General features: G+C 40.3%; 8 non-coding genes across 8 annotated transcripts; all 8 read right to left on the bottom strand.

Moving 5' to 3' along the window:
• Nucleotides 1-960: 960 nt before the first annotated feature.
• trnas-aga (transfer RNA serine (anticodon AGA)) lies at nt 961-1,042 on the bottom strand. The gene has a single exon. It is a non-coding gene; the product is annotated as a tRNA-Ser (tRNA).
• A 271-nt stretch (nt 1,043-1,313) lies between these two features.
• Nucleotides 1,314-1,396, bottom strand: trnal-cag (transfer RNA leucine (anticodon CAG)). Its single transcript has one exon. It is a non-coding gene; the product is annotated as a tRNA-Leu (tRNA).
• An 887-nt stretch (nt 1,397-2,283) lies between these two features.
• trnas-aga (transfer RNA serine (anticodon AGA)) lies at nt 2,284-2,366 on the bottom strand. Its single transcript has one exon. It is a non-coding gene; the product is annotated as a tRNA-Ser (tRNA).
• A 273-nt stretch (nt 2,367-2,639) lies between these two features.
• On the bottom strand, nt 2,640-2,722 carry trnal-cag (transfer RNA leucine (anticodon CAG)). The gene has a single exon. It is a non-coding gene; the product is annotated as a tRNA-Leu (tRNA).
• A 1,249-nt stretch (nt 2,723-3,971) lies between these two features.
• trnal-cag (transfer RNA leucine (anticodon CAG)) lies at nt 3,972-4,058 on the bottom strand. Its single transcript has one exon. It is a non-coding gene; the product is annotated as a tRNA-Leu (tRNA).
• Nucleotides 4,059-4,953: 895 nt separating this feature from the next.
• Nucleotides 4,954-5,035, bottom strand: trnas-aga (transfer RNA serine (anticodon AGA)). The gene has a single exon. It is a non-coding gene; the product is annotated as a tRNA-Ser (tRNA).
• Nucleotides 5,036-6,281: 1,246 nt separating this feature from the next.
• On the bottom strand, nt 6,282-6,363 carry trnas-aga (transfer RNA serine (anticodon AGA)). Its single transcript has one exon. It is a non-coding gene; the product is annotated as a tRNA-Ser (tRNA).
• Nucleotides 6,364-6,634: 271 nt separating this feature from the next.
• On the bottom strand, nt 6,635-6,717 carry trnal-cag (transfer RNA leucine (anticodon CAG)). The gene has a single exon. It is a non-coding gene; the product is annotated as a tRNA-Leu (tRNA).
• Between the last annotated feature and the right edge of the window lie 3,142 nt (nt 6,718-9,859).

Here is a 9,859-nt window from a genome sequence, read left to right as displayed (position 1 = left end):
CAGCCTTTTCAGCAGCATATGACTATCCATCACTACACAGCACATACGGGCTAAACAACCCAGCAACCCACCCCCCATATCTTTAAGTGGGGTCGACTTTTGGTGAGGAGGAAGTGTGTGTGTGTGTGTGTGTGTGTGTGTGTGTGTGTGTGTGCCTGCACGTGTGCATGTACTAATTATCAACACGTTCCTGGATATCCCTCTTTTCATGCAGTGCTTTACTCTGTGCACTATTCCACATAATTGATGTAGGATCTTAATTTGATCACTCTTTGATGCTGAGAATTTTTCTGCATAGCAGGAAATGCAAATGTCAGACTTATGAAAAATGTATCAACACGTACAAAAATGTCAATGAATTATAATCCATATAATAATTCACATTTCCTGTTGCTGCAGGATTCTTTCCCTGCTGTAACAAACTGGCTCAAATTAAGATCTGTAATGTCCTTGGATAAATAAAAAAAAGTTGTTATTTTTCAAATCAAATCAAATCAAAGTTTATTTGCCACGTGCGCCGAATACAACAGGTGTAGACCTTACAGTGAAATGCTTTCAGAATATGGCCATTCTGATTATAATGATTAAAATGCCTCAGATAGGACCAAAAAAGTGTCTGGAGCTATCCGTCAGGGTAAGAGTGACAACAGGTTTCCACATGTCAAAATGGGGGAAATCTTAGAAAATGGCTTAATGGTTATTCATGAGAATCGTGAGAATTGTTGAGTGTATCATGGGATCTCACCTGAAATCTGTGGCTTGACTACAAACCTGTAACCTATGCTACTGTGGCCTATAGAGCTAGAAGGATGGATAACCAGGTGTGTAAAGGTGTGAGGTGGGATCCTATCCCAAATGGACAACTAATCCCTATGTACTTGTGGAGATCTGAGAGGATATGATTGGTATAAGAAACACGACTAAACTTCAACCTCCGGAGGGGTCAAGAAAATTCAATTTCGTTGTCGGCAGGATTCGAACCTGCGCAGGAAGATCCTAATGGATTTCTAGTCCATCGCCTTAACCACTCGGCCACGACAACAGTCTTGTCAGCAGTGAATGGGCCACCAGGCATAGCCTACAGAAAGTGATAATTTTACAACTGAAAGACAATGCAGTAACTCATTAACTCATTATAATGCAATAAAATGAATTGTTCCCCTCATTCATTATTAAGTACAGCTGTTTTCTAATTTCCTTGATCTTTGGTCAGCTCCAGAAGGTTTTCATTTGAGAGTGTTTATTATAAATTGTTATTTCATCATCTTATTATTACTGCTAAGCAGCATGACTCCTGAGAGGCACTAAACAACTGTCAGAAGTGGGATTTGAACCCACGCCTCCATGGGAGACTGCGACCTGAACGCAGCGCCTTAGACCGCTCGGCCATCCTGACTACAGCACAGTACCTGGGTATCGGGTTAAAGAGTATGGGGTAAAAGTAGAAATAGGCACAGCAACGCAATCACCACAGAGACCAGTAAATTTATGCACGATACCGACTTGCACTTTCAATAGTCATTTGTTTTTATCAATGAAAAACTCCAGTCATTGATTTAACCTCAATATGGCCTTCAATGGAAAAGAGTAGTAAATCGTCATTGAATGAACGCTAAACTGGCCTCAGAATATGGCCATTCTGATAAATGATAAAATTCCTCAGATAAGACCGAAAAAGTGTCTGTAAATATCAGCAATCATCAGGGTAAGAGTGACAACAGGTCCACATGGGGGAAATCTTAACAAATGGCTTAATGGGTATTTTCAACGCAATCGTGTTATTATTTATTTTTAGGGTTTAACAAGGCAGCTCACCTGTGACCTGTGGCTTGACTTTAGATGTGGCCAGTTCGATTACCCTGCAGACTTTAAGAGTGTCTTCAGAATATGGCCATTTTGACATGAATTTAAAAATGCCTCAGATAGGACCAAAAAAGTGTCTGGAGCTATCCGTCAGGGTAAGAGTGACAACAGGTTTCCACATGTCAAAATGGGGGAAATCTTAGAAAATGGCTTAATGGTTATTCATGAGAATCGTGAGAATCGTGAGTGTATCATGGGATCTCACCTGAAATCTGTGGCTTGACTACAAACCTGTAACCTATGCTACTGTGGCCTATAGAGCTAGAAGGATGGATAACCAGGTGTGTAAAGGTGTGAGGTGGGATCCTATCCCAAATGGACAACTAATCCCTATGTACTTGTGGAGATCTGAGAGGATATGATTGGTATAAGAAACACGACTAAACTTCAACCTCCGGAGGGGTCAAGAAAATTCAATTTCGGTGTCGGCAGGATTCGAAACCTGCGCAGGAAGATCCTAATGGATTTCTAGTCCATCGCCTTAACCACTCGGCCACGACAACAGTCTTGTCAGCAGTGAATGGGCCACCAGGCATAGCCTACAGAAAGTGATAATTTTACAACTGAAAGACAATGCAGTAACTCATTAACTCATTATAATGCAATAAAATGCAATTGTTCCCCTCATTCATTATTAAGTACAGCTGTTTTCTAATTTCCTTGATCTTTGGTCAGCTCCAGAAGGTTTTCATTTGAGAGTGTTTATTATAAATTGTTATTTCATCATCTATTATTACTGGCTAAGCAGCATGACTCCTGAGAGGCACTAAAACAACTGTCAGAAGTGGGATTTGAACCCACGCCTCCATGGGAGACTGCGACCTGAACGCAGCGCCTTAGACCGCTCGGCCATCCTGACTACAGCACAGTACCTGGGTATCGGGTTAAAGAGTATGGGGTAAAAGTAGAAAATAGGCACAGCAACGCAATCACCACAGAGACCAGTAATTTATGCACGATACCGACTTGCAACTTTCAATAGTCATTTTGTTTTATCAATGAAAAACTCCAGTCATTGATTAAACCTCAATATGGCCTTCAATGGAAAAGAGTAGTAAATCGTCATTGAATGAACGCTAAAACTGGCCTCAGAATATGGCCATTCTGATATAATGATTAAATTCCCTCAGATAAGACCGAAAAAAGTGTCTGTAAATATCAGCAATCATCAGGGTAAGAGTGACAACAGGTCCACATGGGGGAAATCTTAACAAATGGCTTAATGGGTATTTCAACGCAATCGTGTTATTATTTATTTTTAGGGTTTAACAAGGCAGCTCACCTGTGACCTGTGGCTTGACTTTAGATGTGGCCAGTTTCGATTACCCTGCAGACTTTAAGAGTGTCTCAGAATATGGCCATTTTGAACATGAATTTAAAAAATGCCTCAGATAGGACCAAAAAAGTGTCTGAGCTATCCGTCAGGGTAAGAGTGACAACAGGTTCCACCATGTCAAAATCGGGGGGAAATCTTAGAAAAATGGCTTAATGGTTATTCATGAGAATCGTGAGAATCGTGAGTGTATCATGGGATCTCACCTGAAATCTGTGGCTTGACTACAAAACCTGTAACCTATGCTACTGTGGCCTATAGAGCTAGAAGATGGATAACCAGGTGTGTAAAGGGTGTGAGGTGGGATCCCTATCCCAAATGGACAACTAATTCCCTATGTACTTGTGGAGATCTGAGAGGATATGATTGGTATAAGAAACACGACTAAACTTCAACCTCCGAGGGGTCAAGAAAATTCAATTCGTTGTCGCAGGATTTCGAACCTGCGCAGGAAGATCCTAATGGATTTCGAGTCCATCGCTTAACCACTCGGCCACGACAACAGTCTTGTCAGCAGTGAATGGGCCACCAGGCATAGCCTACAGAAAGTGGATAATTTTACAACTGAAAGACAATGCAGTAACTCATTAACTCATTATAATGCAATAAAATGAATTGTTCCCCTCATTCATTATTAAGTACAGCTGTTTTCTAATTTCCTTGATCTTTGGTCAGCTCCAGAAGGTTTTCATTTGAGAGTGTTTATTATAAATTGTTTATTCATCATCTTATTATTACTGCTAAGCAGCATGACTCCTGAGAGGCACTAAACAACTGTCAGAAGTGGGATTTGAACCCACGCCTCCATGGGAGACTGCGACCTGAACGCAGCGCCTCTTAGACCGACTCGGCTCATCCTGACTACAGCACAGTACCTGGGTATCGGGTTAAAGAGTATGGGGTAAAAGTAGAAATAGGCACAGCAACGCAATCACCACAGAGACCAGTAAATTTATGCACGGATACCGACTTGCACTTTCAATAGTCATTTTGTTTTTATCAATGAAAAACTCCAGTCATTGATTTAACCTCAATATGGCCTTCAATGGAAAAGAGTAGTAAATCGTCATTGAATGAACGCTAAAACTGGCCTCTAGAATATGGCCATTCTGATATAAATGATAAAATTCCTCAGATAAGACCGAAAAAGTGTCTGTGTAAATATCAGCAATCATCAGGGTAAAGAGTGACAACAGGTCCCACATGGGGGAAATCTTAACAAATGGCTTAATGGGTATTTTCAACGCAATCGTGTTATTATTTATTTTTAGGGTTTAACAAGGCAGCTCACCTGTGACCTGTGGCTTGACTTTAGATGTGGCCAGTTCGATTACCCATGCAGACTTTAAGAGTGTCTTCAGATATGGCCATTTTTGACATGAATTAAAAATGCCTCAGATAGGACCAAAAAAGTGTCTGGAGCTATCCGTCAGGGTAAGAGTGACAACAGGTTTCCACATGTCAAAATGGGGGAAATCTTAAGAAAATGGCTTAATGGTTATTCATGAGAATCGTGAGAATCGTGAGTGTATCATGGGATCTCACCTGAAATCGTGGCTTGACTACAAACCTGTAACCTATGCTACTGTGGCCTATAGAGCTAGAAGGATGGATAACCAGGTGTGTAAAGGTGTGAGGTGGATCCTATCCCAAATGGACAACTAATCCCTATGTACTTGTGGAGTATCTGAGAGGATATGATGGTATAAGAAACACGACTAAACTTCAACCTCCGGAGGGGTCAAGAAATTCAATTTCGTTGTCGGCAGGATTCGAACCTGCGCAGGAAGATCCTAATGGATTTCTAGTCCATCGCCTTAACCACTCGGCCACGACAACAGTCTTGTCAGCAGTGAATGGGCCACCAGGCATAGCCTACAGAAAGTGATAATTTTACAACTGAAAGACAATGCAGTAACTCATTAACTCATTATAATGCAATAAATGAATTGTTCCCCTCATTCATTATTAAGTACAGCTGTTTTCTAATTTCCTTGATCTTTGGTCAGCTCCCAGAAGGTTTTCATTTTGAGAGTGTTTATTATAAATGTTATTTCATCATCTTATTATTACTGCTAAGCAGCATGACTCCTGAGAGGCACTAAACAACTGTCAGAAGTGGGATTTGAACCCACGCCTCCATGGGAGACTGCCGACCTGAACGCAGCGCCCTTAGACCGCTCGGCCATCCTGACTACAGCACAGTACCTGGGTATCGGGTTAAGAGAGTATGGGGTTAAAAGTAGAAATAGGCACAGCAACGCAATCACCACAAGACCAGTAGTAATTTATGCACGATACCGACTTGCACTTTCAATAGTCATTTTGTTTTTATCAATGAAAACTCCAGTCATTGATTAACCTCAATATGGCTTTCAATGGAAAAGAGTAGTAATCGTCATTGAATGAACTGCTAAACTGGCCTAGAATATGGCCATTCTGATATAAATGATAAAATTCCTCAGATAAGACCGAAAAGTGTCTGTTAATATCAGCAATCATCAGGGTAAGAGTGACAACAGGTCCCATGGGGGAAATCTTAAACAAATGGCTTAATGGGTATTTTCAACGCAATCGTGTTATTATTTATTTAGGGTTTAACAAGCAGCTCACCTGTGACCTGTGGCTGACTTTAGATGTGGCCAGTTCGATTACCCGTGCAGACTTTAAGAGTGTCTTCAGAATATGGCCATTTTGACAATGAATTTAAAAATGCCTCAGATAGGACCAAAAAGTGTCTGGAGCTATCTCCGTCAGGGTAAGAGTGACAACAGGTTTCCACATGTCAAAATGGGGGAAATCTTAGAAAATGGCTTAATGGTTATTCATGAGAATCGTGAGAATCGTGAGTGTATCATGGGATCTCACCTGAAATCTGTGGCTTGACTACAAACCTGTAACCTATGCTACTGTGGCCTATAGAGCCTAGAAGGATGGATAACCAGGTGTGTAAAGGTGTGAGGTGGGATCCTATCCCAAATGGCACAACTAATCCCTATGTACTTGTGGAGATCTGAGAGGATATGATTGGTATAAGAAACACGACTAAACTTCAACCTCCGGAGGGGTCAAGAAAATTCAATTTCGTTGTCGGCAGGATTCGAACCTGCGCAGGAAGATCCTAATGGATTTCTAGTCCATCGCCTTAACCACTCGGCCACGACAACAGTCTTGTCAGCAGTGAATGGGCCACCAGGCATAGCCTACAGAAAGTGATAATTTTACAACTGAAAGACAATGCAGTAACTCATTAACTCATTATAATGCAATAAAATGAATTGTTCCCCTCATTCATTATTAAGTACAGCTGTTTTCTAATTTCCTTGATCTTTGGTCAGCTCCAGAAGGTTTTCATTTGAGAGTGTTTATTATAAATTGTTATTTCATCATCTTATTATTACTGCTAAGCAGCATGACTCCTGAGAGGCACTAAACAACTGTCAGAAGTGGGATTTGAACCCACGCCTCCATGGGAGACTGCGACCTGAACGCAGCGCCTTAGACCGCTCGGCCATCCTGACTACAGCACAGTACCTGGGTATCGGTTAAAGAGTATATGGGGTAAAAGTAGAAATAGGCACAGCAACGCAATCACCACAGAGACCAGTAAATTTATGCACGATACCGACTTGCACTTTCAATAGTCATTTGTTTTATCAATGAAAAACTCCAGTCATTGATTTAACCTCAATATGCCTTCAATGGAAAAGAGTAGTAAATCGTCATTGAATGAACGCTAAACTGGTCTCAGAATATGGCCATTCTGATATAAATGATAAAATTCCTCAGATAAGACCGAAAAAGTGTCTGTAAATATCAGCCTTGAACATTTAGAGTCAGTTATTCAGTGTTGTGTTGGATTTGCCCCAAACATAAGGCTTTGCATTTAGGCCAAAAAGTGTATTACTTTCCCTTGTTTTGTTGAAATATTACTTTAGTGCCCATTTTTATTCTGTATATTTGTATTCTTCCTTTCGCTCTGTCATTTACAGCCAGGTCACACGTGGTACAAGTCAGTATTTGACGTCCATCCACGTCTGAGAACCTCGGGAGATGACGTGGAAACCGGCCACCAGGGGCAGCAGTTTGTGCTGTTACTTTGAAGTAGATTTCGGCAGATGGACGGCAGATGTGCGTAAGCATCTGCCTCTGATTCCAAAGGTTACAAGTTCAAATCCAGTGATAGAAAGTTATTTTTGTTTTAAGCATAACCTTAACCTCAACCCTTAACCTTAACCATTCGGAGTTAATGCCTAACTTTAAGATTTCTGTCTAACCTTAACCCTAACCTGAAAGATGTGGAGTTAATGCCTATCCTCAACCCTAACCTGAAAGATGTGGAGTTAATGCCTAACCTTAACCCTAACCTGAAAGATGTGGAGTTAATGCCTAACCTTAACCCTAACCTGAAAGATGTGGAGTTAATGCCTATCCTCAACCCTAACCTGAAAGATGTGGAGTTAGTGCCTAACCTTAACCCTAACCTGAAAGATGTGAAGTTAGTGCCTAACCTCAATCCTAACCTGAAAGATGGTGAGTTAATGCCTATCCTCAACCCTAACCTGAAAGATGTGGAGTTAGTGCCTAACCTTAACCCTAACCTGAAAGATGTGGAGTTAGTGCCTAACCTCAACCCTAACCTGAAAGATGTGGAGTTAATGCCTATCCTCAACCCTAACCTGAAAGATGTGGAGTTAGTGCCTAACCTCAACCCTAACCTGAAAGATGTGGAGTTAAATGCCTAACCTTAACCCTAACCTGAAAGATGTGGAGTAAATGATTAAACTTAAACTTAAACAATTTGAAATGTGATGTTTGCAATGACTTCAAAATTTGACGTTAGGATGAAGGTCTAATTCATAATAATAATTCTGATGTGAGACTGTGAGAGCTACTTGTCTTTTAAGTCATTATTGTAGAGTCACTACAATGCTGTTGATCCATCCTCAGTTTTCTTCACAGCCACTGGACTCTGTAGCCGTTTTAAAATCACCAATGGCCTCATGGTAACATCTCTGAGCAGTTTCATTCCTGTCCTGAAGCTCAGTTCAGAAGGATGACCAACTTTGATGTGTCTGGGTGGTTTAATACATCATCCACAGGATAATTATTAACTTGACCATGCTTAAATAGATATTCAATGTCTGATTTGTTATTGTTACCCATCTACCAATCACTGCCCTTCTTTATGACACTTTCAAAAAGCTCCCTGGTCTTTGTAGTTGAATCTGTGTATGAAATTCAATACTTGACTGAGGGACCTTACAGATGTTGTGTGTATGGGGGACAGAGGAAGGGGTAGTCATTCAACAATTATTTCACACAGAGTGAGTCCATGTATCTTATTATGTCATTTGTTATGCCAAATTTTACTGCTGAACTAATTTAGGCCTAAACAAATGGACTGAATACTTATGGGCTGAATACTTATGGGCTAAATATCAGTATACAAATGGACTACATTTTTATTCATCTTAAAATCTTATATAATTTGAAGTAGATTATTTTAAATAGATTGTTGACAAAAAATGCCAATGACATCAATTTGAATCCCACTTTGTAACACAATTGAATGTGAAGAAATCCTAGGGGTATGAATACATTTGCAAGGCACTGTATATGTACAGTATATACAGAGTACCAGTCAAAAGTTTTGACACACCTGCTCATTTAAGATTATAATTGTTTTATTTTTTATTTACAATTTCTACATTGTAGAATAATAGTGAAGACATCAAAACTATGAAATAACACATGTGGAATCATGTACTAATCAACAAAATTGTTAAATAAATCAAAATATATTTTAGATTTTAGATTCTTCAAATGTTCCACTCTTTGCCTTGATGACAGCTTTGCACACGCTTAGCATTCTCTCAACCAGATTCACCTGGAATGCTTTTCCAACAGTCTTGAAGGAGTTCCCACATATACTGAGCACTTGCTGGCTGCTTATCTTTCACTCTGCGGTCCAACTCATCCCAAACCATCTCAATTGGGTTGAGGCCATTTCATCTGATGCAGCACTCCATCACTCTCCTGCTTGGTCAAATAGTCCTTACACAGCCTGGAGGTGTGTTGGGTCATTGTCCTGTTGAAAAACAAATGATAGTCTCACTAAGCTCAAACCAGATGGGATGGCGTATCGCTGAAGAATGCTGTGGTAGCCATGCTGATTAAGTGTGCTGTCACGCCCTGACCATAGAGAGCATTTATTCTCTATGTTGGTTAGGTCGGGGTGTGATTTAAGGGTGGGTTATCAAGGTGAATTATATTTCTATGTTGGCCTAGTATGGTTCCCAATCAGAGGCAGCTGTTTATCATTGTCTCTGATTGGGGATCATATTTAAGTAGCCATTTCCCATTTGTGCTTTGTGGATCTTGTCTATGTATAGTTGCCGGTGAGCATTATATTAGCTTCACGTTTCGTTTGTTCATTTTGTTGTTTTGTTCTTTAAAGTTTTCTATTCCAAAATAAAGGATGGAAACTTACCACGCTGCATCTTGGTCCACTCCTTATAACGATCGTGACATGTGCCTTGAATTCTAAATAAATCACTGACAGTGTCACCAGCAGAGCACCCCCACACCATCACACCTCCTCACCTAAATGTGATATTTAAATGTGAACATTTGAATACATTTGCAAAAATGTCTAGAAAC

Source organism: Oncorhynchus kisutch, linkage group LG17 (genome assembly GCF_002021735.2).
Source record: "Oncorhynchus kisutch isolate 150728-3 linkage group LG17, Okis_V2, whole genome shotgun sequence".
NCBI lineage: Eukaryota > Metazoa > Chordata > Actinopteri > Salmoniformes > Salmonidae > Oncorhynchus > Oncorhynchus kisutch.
Note: the sequence above shows the minus strand (reverse complement) of the source record. Positions and strands in the feature narration are given on the sequence as shown.